The 15,048-nt window shown below is 38.9% G+C and overlaps 1 protein-coding gene across 2 annotated transcripts in view; it reads left to right on the top strand.

Annotated features, from left to right (window-relative positions):
- The window catches only part of stx17 (syntaxin 17), a 94,236-nt gene that overhangs the window by 10,742 nt on the left and 68,446 nt on the right, over positions 1-15,048 (top strand). The gene's annotated exons all lie outside the window — the stretch shown is intronic.

Here is a 15,048-nt window from a genome sequence, read left to right as displayed (position 1 = left end):
TTTGTCTCCAGTACCTATCCTCTTCATGCTTGTAAAATGTGTTTTTAGCAACCTGTTTCAGAGATGTTATTATACACCTCTGGAGCGGGTGGGACTTGAACCCAGGCCTCCCGATGCAGGGGTAGGGATATTTGCTTGCATGTGACTTTTTCGTTACTGCCTTCTCAAAGTTACAAAATGTTAAGGTGGTGTGTGATATCTGCTTGTGACAGCTTACGAAAGTGAGCCACGGTGTAGTTGGGGGCCATTGTCAGATTGTCCTTCCAAGTCAACAAATAAAAGGGGGAAATAGAGTCATAGAATAAAACAACACAGAATGAGGTCATTTGAAAGTTTGCTGGCATTTTCATAAAACAATCTAATAAGTTTTACTTGTCTTTGTTATTGTGTTAATTCCAAGAGATTCCGTCAAACAGTGTTGGGATCGCTTGAAAAAAGCCTAATTTTGTTGAAGCTCTTCATCTTGCATTTGGCTGGACTTCTCATAGGAAAAGGAGTAGATCATTCACCCTGTCGAGTCTGCCTTACCACTCTTTATGATAAAGGCTGTTTGAACACATCAATGCTTTTTACCCATTCCATCGCCATAACTCTGTATGGCATGAGTAATCAGACATCTGTCAATCTCTACCTTAAATATACTAAAGCTGAGCTTCCACAGCGCCCCCTCATAGGGAATTTCAAAGGTTCACAACCTTTCTGAGTAAGCAAAGTTTCTTCTCATCTCAGGACTAAGTTACATCCCCCTTATTTTTAAATCACCCCACCTAGTTCTAGACTCTCCAGCCTGGGAGCAATATTTTACTGCATCTACTCTTTTAAGTATTTAGTAACTCTCAATGAGATACCTCTCATTCCTGAGGATTTATAAACTTTCAGCTCCATTAATTTCTCTGGTACATCCTTGTTACTATGCAAATTTTCTTCAACTCCTTATTTTCCCAAGCCATGTGGATCTCAATTTATAGGAGATTTCTGGTATTGTCCTCAGTGAACGCAGATACATACCAATCGTTTAGCTTCTGTGCTGCTTCTCTATTCCCCAATGTAAATTTTTCTGACTCTGCCTGCAGTAGACGCACCTTTGTTTCAGCTAAATGACTTCTTTGAAGTTGAAGCTTTTACAATTCATTCTTGTAGTCTTTGCTAGATTGCATTCATCATCTAATCTCCCTTATCAGTTACTTGGTCCTTCTTTATTGAATTTGTAAACGTCACAGTCCTTAGGATTACTACTATTTGTGACAACTTTATAAACCTTTTCATCATATGAAATCCTGAAATTCCTTTTATTAGGTATGTTGACTGACCTTTTTGATTTTTTTTGCATCGTGAAGGAATGTGTAGTTGCTCTTTATGTAATAGTCCTTTAAGGATTATCCATTACTGATGTACAGTTACCCCTTTTTAATGTATTTTTTCAATACATCTGGGCCAATTTGTGTCCCATGCCTTCATAATATCAAAATTTAACACTGCTTCAGAATGAGCTCTCTCACTTTCAAACATAATGAACAATCCTATTATATTCCAGTTGCATATCCGGAGAGATTCTTTTACAAGATTGCCAATTGCCCCATCTTCATTAGATAATACTTGATTTAGAATAGCATGACTTCTCATCAGCTTCTCAATGTAGTGCTACATAATTATGTCTTATACACTGTAGAAACTCGTGTTCCACAGCTTTAATGCTCAGTTGATTCATCCAATCTACACAGATTGAAGTCACCCATGCTAATTGTATTTTGCATGCTTCTGTCATGTCCTGATTAATACTATTCCACTACAGTATACAATTGTGGTAGTATAGTTAGAACATTCTAAAGGCATCTGGATGGGTATATGAAACGGAAGGGTTTTGAGAGATATGGGCCAAATGCTGGCAAATGGGACTAGAATAATTTAGGCTATCTGGTCAGCATGTATGAGTTGGGCCAAAGGGTCTGTTTCTGTGCTGTACCTTTCTATGACTATTAATGATGGGGTATATCTATGCTGCATAATGAATGATAGAGCAGGTTGGAGGGTTTGAATAGCCTACTCCCATTTTCTACGTTTCTACGAAAGGAGAATGTTGATTGCAAGTGGACTCTAGTAGAGATGTTGCCAAAGAAAATGTACCCATTAATGCTGATTGACAGTGGACCGCCGGGCTTTGTTAAATTTTAAACCAGGTAGGTTGACTCCGATTGATCAGGGGACTTTCTGAGAAGTGAAACTGTGAATGGCTATTACATATAACACAGCGTGGAACTGGGAGAACACAGCAGGCCAGGCAGCATTAGAGGAGCAGGAAAATTGACGTTTTGCGTAGAGACCCTTCTTCAGAAATGCTGCCTGGTCTACTGTGTTCTTCCAGCTCCACACTGTATTACTTCTGACTCCAGCATCTGCAATTCTTACTATCTGTGAATGGCTGTTACAAATTTTGTACAATCGAAACAGCTACAGTGTGGGTACAAGATAATAAAGTGTGAAGCTGGATGAACACAGCAGGCCAGGCGGCATCTCAGGAGCTCCTGAGATGCTGCTTGGCCTGCTGTGTTCATCCAGTTTCACACTTTATTATCTTGGATTCTCCAGCATCTGCAGTTCCCATTATCACAGTGTGGGTACATGTTTTTTCTGTCTGTAAAGTTCAGGACACTCTGTAATATTATGTAACTTGCAGGATGAGCAATTGCACCAACTGTGAGCCCGACTGACAATCTTAAATTGATTATCAATGTAATAGCTCTCACATTCTGGATCATTTAGTAAATGTTGTCCAATTGCAGCATCACAGTTAATGTTAAACACTGTATTGCACATTTTGCAAGCGCAGACTAGTTGGTGCAGTCAGTCAGTTTGTTGTAAACAGCTGAAAGGATATACTGTTTAATACAAACTGCTGATCGTTGAGACATACAGCCAATATACCTGGCATCTCACCAGCACTGGTATGCATATCCCACATTACTCATTTGTGAGATAGGATGAATTTCTTTGCTTTAATGGGTTCCATCCTGCACTCAAATTTACGCTTAAGATTGAACAAACAATTAAGCACTCTTTACTGAATGCCTTAGTTGAGAAATCAGTTAGGGATTCTCCACTACAGTCTACCAAATCCTATCTTCACTGATCAGTGTACATGTTGAAGTCCCTATTATTCCACATGTTATGAGATAGGCCTTATTAGCAACTTCATAAATAGACCCTGTGTTATTTATTCACCATGCAAATGTAATGCTGAAATTGGGTGCGTCCAAGTCATCCTGTGATATTGGCTATCCTGATTAGGTTATTTTTCACTGTGTATCATGCACAGTCACAGGTCCTTCAGCAGTCACTGTTGGCCCTGATAAGTCTATCTCAGATACGGGTAAGGTGCCCTAACAGTTTGCAGGTTTGTAGGCTGTAAATCTGAAAGACTGGCACATTGTATCAAATAGCCCTTGGCTGTTCTGAAAAGAATGGTATTGACTCTACCCAAATACCCTGTGCTTTCAAACTTGCTGTCTGTTCCAAACATTTGATTTGATTCTTCAATTAGACAACTTTTGTTGGATCATCCTGAATGTGCAAGAAATTATACTGACAACGAAGGTAAGGTTCACTCGGACTTGAGGTACTTGTGTGCACTGGAAACTACATATATTTACACGCAAGGGACTTTTCTTTGCAGACAGAAAGCATGTGTACACACTGCTCTTGTTTCAACTCATTAAATTAGATGAGATACATTCATTGGCTCCTTTCTCAGGGCAATGCCCCGAGCAGTCGGAATTAACCTGTCTGGTTTATAACTTACCAAGCCTGACTGTTAACTGCAAATGATTATTTGTAGGTGTATTTGTTTGGGAGTATCCCTACTGATGAGAATTCATGTGTCAACCGAGTAGCGCTCTCCTCTCTTTGCATAAATTTTAGTTTTCCCCTTTAAACTTGTATTCTTCTAAAAGGACCTGATGAGTGCAACGTGAAAAAACTTGGACAAGATGTGAGATTGTTACACATTGTAGGCAATATTTTTATGGTTAAGTGTATGCCTGAGTGTTTGAGAGATGCTGTGGTGGAACAATGGTGAGACTGTACTGTCCTTTTGTAGAAGCCCTTCACTTGCATCTTAACTTAGTACCGATATTGCACCATACTCTCGCACCAACATGATCTTTTTAAAGGGAGCCAATAACTTGATATTTCTGAGAGCAGATTTGGGTCTAACCTTTGTGCATGCATTCTACTAACAGAGAGTTGAGACTTTGCAGATTTGAAGAGCATGTACAATGACTCACTTTTTCCCCATCATGCAGCACGTATCACTGGATGAATATGTACCCTTTAGTTCGGTGTATTGAATACTCAAATTCAAGTCTGTTTTAGATTTCAGTGTTGCAATAATTTCTGTAAATTATAATTTTATGTGCTTGTGTTTGCCGTTTAGAAAACACTTCGTGGGTATGTGTATTTCAGGAAGGCTCTTGATATGAATATTTTGTTTTTATTTGGATCTGTCTGTACTTTTGGGGCCAAGCTTGCTGGTTGTTGCTGACAGCACTCAGATTGATAGCTATCTGCCCTGCACCGATTGCACCAGTTTATGGTGGAGACTCCTCTTCGGTAACTGCCAACGGCTGCTGGAACTCTTTAAGTGACAGATTGTAAATTTTGTGCAAGTCCCCTCAGAATGCCCATTGCGCAGGTAGGAGTTCATCAGCCATAAAAGATCATAAATGTAGGCAGCAAAAATATTTTTACACTGTACCATTTGTATGGCGATGAACATTGCATTACTAGGACACTAGGTGTCCAGATCTTAAAATGAAATAAACAGGTACAAAAAAAATTGAAGATTAATGGAAGCCTTGTATCCATATCTAGTGGGCTAAAATACAAAAGAGTAGAAGTTGTGCTTCAGCTATATAAACTCTGCTTTGCCCTGGGACATTGAGAGTACTTTTGTGCACTCCACTTTATAGAGAACATTGGAGGGAATGAGGATTTATTAGAATAATAATTGGGCTTCAAGGGTTAAACTATGAGGCAAAATTAAACAAATCGAGTAGTAAACACTTGAATTTAGAAGGGTAAGGTTTTAGAAGGTTAGAAGTGCTGGTGCAGTGAGAATGCTGCTTGACTAGCAATCCAAACACGCTGGGCACGAGGCTTCAAATCCCACCACAGCAACTGGAGTTTAAATCCAATTAATACAATCTGGAAATTAAAGCTAGTCTCAGAATTATGCAAACGAAACTGCTGCCAGATGTGAGTAAAATAACCGTTTCGTTCATGACTATTCTTCAGAGAAGGAAGTATGAACATATAAATTAGCAGGAACAAGCTAACCCCTGTCCTGTGCCTTGTACCATTCAAGAAGATCACAGTTGATCTCATTATTGCATGTTTCACCTACCCACAATAACCTTTCACCCGCCTTTACCAAAAAATCTACTTCTGCCTTGAAAAAGTTCAGAGGCTCTTCTACTGCCTTTCCGGGGAGGCTGTTCCAAAAGGCTTGCAATTCTGTGCGAGGGAAAATAAATTTCCTTAGTTCTATATTAAATGGACCTACTTTTAAACAATGATCCCTAGTTAGTAGAATCTCACAAGATTTCATCTTGTCAAGACTTCTCACATTCTTATATTTTTCAATCATGTTGCCTTTTACTGTTCTAATTCTCAGCAGATACCTTTCCTCAGAAGATAACTCATTCATACCAGGTATTAGTTGAGTAAACCTCTGAACTGTTTCCATGTTGATTATATTCTTTCTTAAATAAAGAGACCAATACAGTACATATTACTCCTAGCCTTGCTAGTCTCCCTGTATAGCTAAAGGAATACACATTCTTTTTTGTTTTCAATTTCTTTTGCAATAAACAATAACTTTCTATTAGCTTTCCTAATTAATTAATGTACCTGCATTCTAACCTTCATGCACTGGAACACCCAGATCCCTCTGCATCTCTCTCCATTTGCCTGGTCCTTGTCTGCTCACTTAATCCATCTATATCCCTTTGTGCCCATCATATATTGTATCCACAGCTTACTCCACAGCAAACTTATCTTTATGTCAGCGAGTTTTGAGAAGATTTGTAGCTCAGGTTGAGGTTCTGGATGTAAGTTTGCTCGCTGAGCTGGAAGGTTCATTTTCAGACGTTTCGTCACCATTCTAGGTAACATCATCAGTGAGCCTCTGGTGAAGCGCTGGTGTTATGTCCCGCTTTCTATTTATGTGTTTAGGTTTCTTTGGGTTGGTGATGTCATTTCCTGTTCTTTTTCTCAGAGGGTGGTAGATGGTCTCCAAATCAGTGTGTTTGTTGATGGAGTTCCAGTTGGAATGCCATGCTTCTAGGAATTCTCGTGTGTGTCTCTGTTTGACTTGTCCTAGGTGAAAAGAAAGCTAGCCACCAGGATACATGAACATCAACTAGCCACAAAAAGACATGACCCACTATCACTAGTATCCTTTCACACAGATGAGGAAGGACACCACTTTGATTGGGACAACACATCCATCCTAGGACAAGCCAAACAGAGACACGCACAAGAATTCCTAGAAACATGGCATTGCAACCAGAACTCCATCAACAAACACATTGATTTGGAGCCCATCTACCACCCTCTGAGAAAAAGAACAGGAAATGACATCACCAACCCAAGGAAACCTAAACACATAAATAGAAAGCGGGACATAACACCAGTGCTTCATGGGAGGCTCACTGATGATGTTACTTAGAATGGTGACGAAACGTCTGAAAACGAACCTTCCAGCTCAGCGAGCAAACTTATCTTTGTGTCATCAACAAGATTAAAACTATGCCTTTAGACCCTTCATTCAAATCAGTTGTATAAATTAAGGAAAGTTGAAACCCCAACGTTATTCTCTGTGGCACATCACTTGTTGCAACCATCTAGACACATTAATGTCTACTTTCTGCTTCCTGTCCATTCTAATATGAGACCTCCACCCCTGCCCCACCTCCACACAGTGAGATTTCATTTTTCATCATAATCTTTTGTATGGCATATTATTGAATACCTTCTGGAAAGTAATTCATTCATTTGTTTAAAAAAGTGTGGAACTGGAGGAATGCAGCAGACCAAGCAGGAACAGGAAAGCTGATGTTTTGGGTCCAAACCCTTCTTCAGTCTTCCTCCTGCTCCATACTTTGTTATCTCTGACTCCAGCATCTGCAATTCTTGCTATCTTATTCATTAGTTTCCCTTTATTAACAGCACATGTTACTTCTGTAAAGAACTCTTATACTTGGTTAAACACGATTTCCCTTTCACAAAACCATGTTGAATTTACATGAATTTCACCAAAATATCCTATAACATCTTTATAAACAGCCTTTAACGTCCTTCCTATGACATCAAATAAATTAACTGGCCTATAGTTTCCTCAGTTCTGTAGCTTTTTCTTCTAATTTAATGGAACCTTCCCTGGACTGAGGGAATTTTAAGAAAATTAAAACCAATGCATGAACTGTTTCACTAACTTTCTTTTAAGACTGTAAGTTGAATTGTGTACCATCTGCAGGATGCAGTAGAGAAATTTACCTAGACTTTTTAGTCTGAACTTTCCAAACCTATGACCTCTAATAGCCTATAAGGACAAGGGCAGCAAATACGTGGGAATACCACCACCTGAAAGCTCCCCTCCACGCCACTCACCATCCAGATTTAGAAATATAATACTGTTTCCTCTGTTGGTGGTTCAAAATCCTGGAACAAATGGCATTGTGGGTACACCTACACCAAATGGATTGCAGTGATTTAAGAAGACAGTTCACACCTTCTCAAGGGAAACTAGGGATGGGCAATAAATTCTCGCCCAGACAGCATTGTCCACATCCATGAGTGAACTTCCAAAAGAAAAGGTTTGAATTTCACCAGGCTTTAGGACTTCCTCCTTTCCTTCCATTTCCTGATTTACAGCTACTGGCCTGTGGCTTGTATCCTCTTTAAAGAAGATAGATGCAACGTCCATGTTCAATTCATTTGCCGTCTCTTTATTTTCCAGAATCCATTTTAGTCAGACCAATGCTCACTTTATTCATTTTTCTTTTTTAAATCTCAAAGGAGCTCTTACTATCTTACCCTTACTTGTAGCGGAAGCAATGGCCTAATGACATTATCACTAGACTGTTAATCCAGAAACCCCATGTCATGTTCTGGGGACTAGATTTGAAACCTTCCATGGCAGATTAGGGATTTGAATTCAATAAAAAGATAAAGAATTAAGAGTATAATGATGACCATGAATCCATCTTGTTTACTAATGTCCTTTTGGGGAAAGAAACTGCTGGCCTACATGTGACTCCAGACCCACATTAATGTGTATGACTCTTTACTGTCCTCTGGGCAATAACTAAACTTGTCGGTTCACTTCAGTCACATCTGCTTTCAAGCCCTCGTAATTATAACCGTATTAAAATCTGTCATCCTTTAACTGGTTTGATCCTCACGTGACTCCAGAGCCGGAACGATATGTTTGACTCTCATCTGCCCTCTGAAATATCTTAGTAAGCCACTCCATTCAAGTACACTGTGGGATGGCTTGCAATGCTGGCCTTGTCAGTGATGCCAGTATCTCTTAGGGGGGATAAAAATTGGTTGAAGTGTCCAGTCAAGATGTGGTAGGCTGGGACAAACTATCTGCGTGAGTTGAGAACTGGAAGGCCTAACCTAAATATTATGGACAGAGGGTTCAGGTCTCAGATTAGGAAACACTTGCGTACATGGACGATGGTAAAAGTTGTAATTGTCTTCCACAAGTGGCAGGAGATAGATTGTAAGTTTTGAATCGAAGATTAGCAGATTTTTGTTACCTCGCGATGTTAAGGAGTATGAGGCAAATGTATATTTATAAAGTTAGCTGTTTGGTAGTACAAAACTTGACTACTGCTGAAAAAGATTGCTGTTGAAGGTTTTTGTCCTGCACTCATCATGACAGATGATTGCCAGATTTCATGGGAACAATATCTTCTGCATGAGCAACTGAGTGCTGAATGGTTGGCTACTGAACTCTTGCTCATCAAAGCTCAGCAATGGAGAATATAACAGGGAACAGTTAGCACAAAACTTTTGTTTATACATTGAAAAAGCAAGTTGACTGTGATTGGCTGAGACATGATAAAGTGAAAACACTGGGGATCAGTGTCCCACAATGTTTTCTTTAATTGAAATGGCAATACCAAACAAATTCCTTTTGCAGAGAATCATGCATTGACCATTAATATTTGTAGCTTCTAGCAAGCATAAGTGAACCACATGTTGAGCTCAACTGATAGCCTTGAAGTTGCTGATAGTCCAATTCTTGGTAAACTCAGTTGGTGCTTCTCAGTTGTAGAATCACATATAATGCTGAACATTTGTAAAGTATGGGAGTTAGGTTGCAGATTGACTGTTATCTCACCAGTAGAATAACTCAAGGATCCAAATGGTTTCCTCCTACAGCTATGCCCCCACTTTGAAACAAACTTTCCTTGTGATCAAGAGGACAACGTAATAGTTGAACTTTAGCTATTAATTAAAGGAATTACATTAGAAGATAATTTCATTTCAAAAAATTAAGCATAAATTATCTTAAATCTTTAAGTAATGAAATAAAAAAGTGACTCTGTGCATTGTTCAACAATGGTTTATTTTAGTCTGGTTTCTATATGGTTGAAGTAACTGAATGCAGAATGCAAACTGGGGATTTCCCTCTTATAAGACAGAAACTTTGTGGGAGAAAGGCCCAAACCACAACTTGCTCTCCATATATGCATTTCTATAGGATCTGTTTATAGACATAGGACAAAAGACAGGCCAGCAGAATGGTGCGTTGGTGTACCGATGAGCTGCATCACATAAAGAATATAACTTTACACCCACGATTCCCCTGTGGAAAGTTCACAATCTTGGCACAATCTGCTTTGAGAACATTTCAAACGGTGGTTGAGTCTTGAATTTCCTGCATATTTGCAACAAGAGACCTGCACAATAAGGGCATAAAGCAACTGCCTAAGGAAACCTGGGCACTACCGTGTGTATGTTTTCACGACAGTCTTGAACCTCCCTGATATTTTTATTTATCTTGGCTTAGTATTATGGGCATTGTGCTGAAGATAATTATACCTGATTTCATGGACTAAAATGTTTTTTAAAAAGAAAGTGGATCTAAAACAGCTGCAGGCTGTCTCCTGACCACAGATTGAGGCAAGCTTTGTGAGATCTGCATGGAATAAATAAAATGTCCGCATTAAGATTGCCATTTTATCTAAAGACACCAAACTAGCTCACTGAAGCAGCGTCAAGAAAATCTTGTCTCTTCTATATTTCACATATATGATAATTTTACATGTTGGGGCATGTTACAGGGTTTATGGAAGTGGGCAGTTACAATATTATGCTTTAGAAGATGGCACAGCCAAGGGAAAATGTGTGACTGCTAGTCCTAAATCAGGTTTTGAATCCAGCTTAGAACAAAGAGAATGAATAGAGAATATATGTTTGCTTTTTGTACAGTCAAGTCGTCTATTCATTTATACAATTCATCAATTATACCATTTGAAAATTGCAAGGTAATAACGAGAAATTCAAAAATGGCAGCGACATGAAACCAATGTTTCTGTTTTCACAGTGGAAGATAATTTCTTCCTGAAAACTGGGAGAACAGAAGAACTTGGTGAAATTACTATAACGAGGGAGAAGGTTTTAAGTAAACTGATGTAATTAAAAGCAGATAAGTCCCTGGAGTCTGATGGCCCGTGCCTAGCAGATTAAAGGAAGTGGCAGCAGAGATAGTGGAGCATTAGTTGTGGTATTCAGAATTCCCAGGATTCTGGAAAGGTACTGTGGATGGAAACATGTGACACCTTTATTCAAAAAAAGGAGATAGGTTGAAAAAATTGGAAACTATAGACCGGTTAGTTTGACTTGTGTAATGAGGAAGTTGCTGAAGTCAGTCAGAAAGGAGGACACTTGGAAAAACAAAGCTCAGTTCACCAGTTTCAGCACAGTTTCTTGAAGGGCAAGTTGTGCTTGACAAACCTGCTAGATTCTTTTGAGGAAGTAACCAGGAAGGTGGGTGGCGAGGATCCAGTGGATGTGGTCTATCTAGACTTCCAGAGGGCATTTGACAAGGTTCCGTATAAAAGATTGATCCAGAAGGTTAGATCCCATGTAGTTAAGGCTAGAATATTGGCTTGGATAGCGGATTGACTGACTGACAGAAAGCAAAGGGTTGGGATAAATGTGCCTTGACTATTTACAATACATGCAGGGACAGAGTGTAACATAGCAAAATTTGCAGATAATGCCAAAATAGGTGGGAAAGCAGGCAGTGATGAGACAATAAAGAGTTAACAGATGTCTATTGATAGCCCAGGAGAACATGCCAGAATTTGGCAGATGGACTTTAATGTACTTAAGTGTGAGGTTGCCCATTTTGGCTGGAAAAACAAAAGGACAAATTATTATTTAAATGGGAAGCAAATTTGAAGTGTGTCAGTGCAAAGGGATTTGGGTGACCTTCTGCATGAATCACAGAAAGGATGCTGGTGCAGCATTTAATAAAAAAGGCACATGAAATCTTGGCATTTATTGCAAAAGGACCGAAGTATAATAGTAAGGTGGTGTTGCAATAAAAAAGTTTTTGGTGAGAGCACACCTGGAGTATTGTGTTCACTTTTGGCCTCCTCACTTCAAGAAGGATGTGGCACTGGAGAGGAGGTTACCAGGTTAATTCCAGGGATGAAAAAGTTGTGATACAAGGAGTGGTTGAATAGCTTGGGCTTGTACTTGTAGGAGTTCAGGAAACCCTGGGGTGCGGGGTTAGTGGACTTGTAGTATATAAATGATAAAGGGGATTGATAAGGTGGACGTTGAACAGACCTTCCCACTTGTGGGACAGTCTCGATCAAGAGGTAATAGATATAGAGTAAGAGGACGTAGGTTCAAAACTGAGATGAGGAGAAACTACAGACATAACAATGGAGTTGAGACCAGGATAAGATCAGCCATAAATGTGTTAAATGGCATAGCAGGCTCAGAAGGCTGAATTACCTATTCCCACTCCTAATTCCTATGTTATCTTGTAATGTATTGCGCACCATAATCAAAATGGGTTAAATGTTGTTGCATTTCTTCTTCATGGTGGGGGGGGGAGGAGGGTCGTGATGTTAGGATATAAGTATTTCTGCTATAACACGTGTTTCGTTAACACGAATTAGCTGTAATGTGGTTGATGAACAGCTCCACTGTTCACACAACAGAACCTTTCTCCTGTAGTGGTTAATATGGGCTATCAAATTTTAACTTCCATCATCTGGTTGTTACACCTGGCACCTTTAATGGACTGAAAGTTTTTAGAAAGGAAGATATGTGGACCTATAATGGGTGTAGTAGTCACAGATTGAGGCAAACTTTGTGAATCAGAAGTGTTATAGCCAAAATATTCTGCATTGAAATTGCCAATTTATCTATAAGAATGTATGTTGCCAATGCCAAAATGGTGGCTGGCTCCCTGTATGCGCATAAATGGTGGCAATAACGTTAAGCACCCTCGCTATTTGGGACTACCGTCCTCCCCTCCCTCGCTGCATGGCTTGCTACTTCGCTCAGGAAGTGCAGCAACAAATAAGTGCCGAGTGAGGCACTGAGTGCTTTTTCTGAGTGTTCCTTTGGGTCAGCATTTTTAAAATTCATTGCTCTTATATGGATGCTTTAGCAGGAGAGCGCTACATGTTTACTAAAGCTCACATACTGATAAGTCAATGCTCCGTAGTGTAATCTCCATTAATTTCAATGAGCTGCGCTCAGGAGTTTGACTGCTAAGTTGCACATCTGCGCATGTGCAATTGTTTCACCACCTACTCATTGTGTTGGCAGTCAACACAGCTTTTATCTAAACATGTGAAAACTGGGCAAATGAGTCAGCATCAAGGACGATGCACCTCCTGTTTAATTCACACATGTAGAACAATAACTAACTTCAAAAGACAATAGAGCTAGACTGCAGAATACACCCTGACCAATACTTCAACAGTTGCCTTTGAGAAGCAGAACAGAGAGAAGGTAAAAATTAATTTCTGAAGATAAGAGCTGGGACTTGAAATAACTCCACAGAGGCCGGTATGCCGTTGACAAGTCACCCTTCATTTACACGTGGAGAGTGCTTGACATTGATCTCACTCCCTCAGAATGAATGGGATGTCTGACACTTCTGTTCTTATCTGATAGCCAGGGCTTCCTGATTGGGGCTGTTAATCTGGTCCAATCAGGGAATACAGATCCTATGATTTCCACCTGGCTGACCTTGTTACAATCACGACAGGATTCTTTCTCCCTGCCTATTTCACTCTTCATCTTGGAATTTAGAACCCAGTGGCAAAAGCAACTTTTGAAATAAGCATTCACTGTGAATCCCAAGAGATCTGCAGAATCTGCTATTGCCACGGATGCAGGCCACAGTCGGTTCATTGTTGACTTAAAATTAAAAGATGACATGTCAAAGACTCCAAGGACTTTTAAGTTGCGTAGCCTTGTTTTTCCTTGTTTGGATCTCTCTTGTTCTCTCTTTAAAATTGTGGTCCATGTTTGTGTGTCTGATGTCACTTTTTTATTGGATTCTTCACAGGCTGAACAGGTAATAAAATTCCTTATCCTTTCAATCAAGAAAACCTTAGTAATTGGCTCCTTTATTTTCTAGCAAACTACAATTTAATTGAACTGTGATAGCTGTGTGCTAAAAAATTAACTATTTGCTATAACTAACCTAGAGGGGTTTAAAAAGAGGGCAACCAACTCTCCCTCCTCAACTGGTCATAACATGTGATATTTCTGCAGGTACACTTTTATAGTAGGAGTTAAATTCTGAATTCTAGATTGAGCAAGGAACAAAATAATTTTTCTGGTGTTTCGTAGGCTTTGACAAATATTTGAATGAAAACTTGCGTATTTGTTTGAATGCATTTCTATGGTTTCAGCTTAAGTCACACAAAACATTTAAAAAGCGTACCAAGTTGTACTTTCTTAGTCATATTACGTCTAATACGGATTAATTGTTAAATGGTTCAAAACTTGAATTTTTACATTTAAAGCAGGATGTGTGGTTTGAATTTCAAGTCTTAAAAGGCTCCGAGTTTGGTGATTTCCTCATTTGCGCTGAATTTTATGTTGAGGTTGTTAGAAAATTTAAGAATAAATTGAAATTTGCAAAATGTGTATATGGATAGGCACAATTTCAGATATATCATCCCAATTATTCTGTCACAGGAAATTCCAATCTTTTACAGTTAAATATGTATCTACACCCCTTCAACTGGTAACAAAAATATATTTCTCAGTTTTGAGAGAGACATGGGAGCAAATCACATGTTTCCTTTAGTTGGGTAAAAAGAGTAGAAAAACTGGAAGGATAACAATAATGGTTCTCTGTTAAAATATTACAATACAAAGTTAACATTTTGATATGGAAAGGATGTAACTTTGAATTTTTCTGTGTTTAGACCAACCAACATTCAAAGCAGCATCATTGAAAACATGTTTTTTTAGTTAATACAAATAACTTGAGACTGATAGACCACTGCTAGGCGTTGTACATGGATAATTCATCGTATGGAGTGCGATTTTTGATATTTCAACTCAGATGGAATAGCTGTTCACCCACCTGGTAGAACAGTTAATTTCTGGAACCATTATGTCATGACTAGCATAAGACAAAAATATGTATACATCTTTTAAGTTCAGAAAGCAAATTTTAACACAAAAATGTCACAAGTGGGTGTGACTGGCATAATGATTTATTTCTTACCTCAGTTGATTTGAATATTTTTGAGTGGTATTTATTAATCAGAGGCACTTTTATGGATTTTCTAACATTTATATATTGAATTAATATTTTTAAATGACCATTTAGGCATGAAGAAAAATTGAGAGCACAGGATTAGGTTGTGCACATGAACAGTCAATGACATTTTTATTTGCAATCTGTGCCTGAAATGATGGGACATGGGGTTAGAGTAAGCAGCTGTCGGTAGTTTAACGTGAATGGTGAAAAAATTTTTGAAA

This window comes from Stegostoma tigrinum, chromosome 2 (assembly GCF_030684315.1).
Source record: "Stegostoma tigrinum isolate sSteTig4 chromosome 2, sSteTig4.hap1, whole genome shotgun sequence".
NCBI lineage: Eukaryota > Metazoa > Chordata > Chondrichthyes > Orectolobiformes > Stegostomatidae > Stegostoma > Stegostoma tigrinum.
Note: the sequence above shows the minus strand (reverse complement) of the source record. Positions and strands in the feature narration are given on the sequence as shown.